At 40.5% G+C, this 2999-nt stretch overlaps 1 non-coding gene across 1 annotated transcript; it reads right to left on the minus strand.

Moving 5' to 3' along the window:
* Positions 1 to 2681: 2681 nt before the first annotated feature.
* On the minus strand, positions 2682 to 2788 carry LOC141681422 (small nucleolar RNA R71). The gene has a single exon (XR_012558857.1). It is a non-coding gene; the product is annotated as a small nucleolar RNA R71 (small nucleolar RNA).
* Between the last annotated feature and the right edge of the window lie 211 nt (positions 2789 to 2999).

Here is a 2999-nt window from a genome sequence, read left to right on the forward strand (position 1 = left end):
GGTGATTGAGCAGCCGCGAGGAAGGTGGGTCAGGATACTTGGAACGATAAGACTCCGGAGGACTTTGATTTGGATCTTATCGTGGCTACTCTCTGTGTGCATGTGACTCATTGGAAGTTCAAGAGGGGCACTACTGATTACTCCACATTCCCTGCGTCATGCATGAACAGGTTTGCACGGGCTTTTAACTCGTTTATTTGTGCTAACATCATGCCATCTTCGCATGTGCATGAGATTACTGTGGAGCATGCTCGTCTACTGTGGGGTATTCTGCAGGGTGATTACATTGACTTGGGGATGGTGATATATCAGGGGATTCTAAGATTCTTGAGGGGAGGTACTACATGTGCTATTCCGTATGCGTTAGTTGTGACGAAGTTGTGCGTGGCAGTTGGTGTTCATTGACCAGCACATGAGCAGTTGCAGCTTCCTAGTGCTCCTATTGACAGTTCTATGCTGTATAGCATGATTGAGTAGGGAGGAGGTAAGCCCGATCCTAAGGGGCTTGGTTATTCATATGATCATCTGCTAGGTGGTGTGCCCATGGAGGCTGCTACTGCAGGAGGTTCTCAGCATGCCCGCCGAGTAGCTTGGATAGCTCAGTATGGTGATAAGTGACATTTTATACCACTTAGAGCGTCTTATAATAGCTTAAATTGGTGTCTTGAAATCAAGTATTTTGTGTATTTGATGTGTTTTTCTAGTTTTTGTGCATTTCAGGGTATTAGTTGCATTACGGGGGAGAATTCATCAATAATAAGCCTTGGCATGTGTTTAATATTGTAAGTGGGAAGAGAGGAGCAGATTGCAGCGAAGACACGGAGCAAAATAGATCAATTTTCCAGAAAGGGTCTGAGCGCCCGCTCAGCTATGCTGAGCGGCCGCGCATGGTCGTAATTTCAGAATAATTATTTTAGACACCTATTTCTGTTTGGCTTCCAACTTCTGAGTAATCTGAGTTTTATGGGACTCCTATATAAGTAGATTTCAGAGACGTTTCACAAAGGTTGGATCGTTGTATTAATCGAAGAGCGAAGGAGATAAGGAAGAAGACCGTTTTAGCACACCGCAATAAAGAGGAAGCATATTTTCCAGTGATTCTTTATTTCGTTATAACGTTGGATGCTAGTTTTCTTACTTTGAACCTATTTACTCTTGTGATGTACTCTGGTTTAATATAATTAGTTTAGTTATTATTCTCATGTGTTTATTTATCATATTTTCATATGAACCCATGATGACGATAAGTGCTATCATGGGCTAATCGTGATCATGGGGTCGTAACAAATTTACTATGGAATTCTTTAGTTAGTTGTTTAATACCTTAGTGTGTGATGATTGTATGATATCTAGTATTGGTTGTGCTTATTCGTCTTATGTGCGTCACGAACATATAAGGTAGGGTGTTAATCTCTTGTGAAGCGATGGTGGATCTTGAGATTTAGAACTTGCCATGCTAGCATAGGTTCATGTATGATGTTGCATGATTAGTGGGTAACTCTAACCATTTTATTCGCCCTGTGTAATCAAAAGGAATAACTTGTTCTTAAATCGTTATGTTATCAATTTCTGTAGACATATAGGGACTCAACATAATTGATGCATATTCAACTTCTATCTTAATTGTGGATGTTTGGTAGAATGGTATTAGTACAATGAAAGTTGGCTTTTATCAGTTTCGTGTTATTCGATTAATATCATCACTGTTGCATGCTAAGGGTAATAACAATGACTATTGAAGGAAGTAGTAATGAAGTTGTGATCTCATGAGTGTTTTAATATTGTTAATTCTAAGTGTTAATTAAGTGCTCAATTGTAGTAGTTAATTGTAGTTAATAATTAGTTAATCAATTCTAAGTGTTATTGTCTTAACATTGAGAAGTAATCATACATGGGTGGGTGAGTTTAATTGAACAATAATTAGTCAGAGTCTCTGTGGGAACGAACTAGAAAGTATTCTATATTACTTGCGAACGCTTATACTTGTGTGTATTATTAGCGTATGATTTCGCCCTAACAAGTTTTTGGCTCCGCTACCGGGGACTCGGCATATTTGTTTAGTTTATGTACTTACCATCATTGGTCATTCGGACTCAGTGATTAAGACGTGTTACTTATTGTTTCCGGTTGTGTTTTAGGTACTTTAGCGAGCGTTTATGCAAACTCGTTCTCGTACTCGCAAGAGGACTTTAGATACAGCTGAGGAGACAGACGTAGTTCTTGATATTCCGGAGAAGATAGATTTTGAAGATTCGGATTCAGTAAGTGAGCAGAAAGAGCCAGTAATCATGGGTGATCGTATTGTTCCGGAAGATCCAGCTCTTATGGACTTTTCTCGGCCTAAAATTGATGACATTCAGTCAAGCATTCTTCATCCGGATATCCAAGCTAACACCTTTGAAATCAAGCCGGGCACTATTCAGATGGTGCAGAATTCTGTTTCTTTTGGAGGTGCTGCGACTGAAGACCCCAACACGCACATAAGGAATTTTGTCGAGATTTGTAGTACTTTCAAATACAATGGTGTGACTGATGAGACTATCAAGCTGAGGCTTTTCCCATTCTCTCTGAGGGATAAAGCTAAGGACTGGTTACATTCTGAACCAGCTGGGTCCATCACTATTTGGCAAGATCTTGCGTAAAAGTTTCTGGTGAAGTTTTATCCAATGGCAAAGACTGCTGCTATAAGGAGTGCTCTTACTCAATTTGCGCAGCAACCTACAGAATCTATGTGCGAAGCTTGGGAGCGCTACAAGGAAATGTTGAGAATGTGTCCACATCATGGAATGCCCGATTGAATGGTGATCACTGGTTTCTATAATGGTTTAGGGGCCCAATCTCGGCCCATGCTCGATGCAGCAGCTGGAAGAGCCTTGTGGGCCAAAAGCTATACTGAGGCTTATAATCTTATTGAGACTATGGCTGCAAATGAGCATCAAAACCCAACTCAAAGGATGATACCTGGGAAGGTAGCAGGTATTCTGGAAGTCGATGCATCC

The sequence above is a fragment of the Apium graveolens genome, chromosome 8 (genome assembly GCF_009905375.1).
Source record: "Apium graveolens cultivar Ventura chromosome 8, ASM990537v1, whole genome shotgun sequence".
NCBI classification, from domain to species: Eukaryota; Viridiplantae; Streptophyta; class Magnoliopsida; order Apiales; family Apiaceae; genus Apium; species Apium graveolens.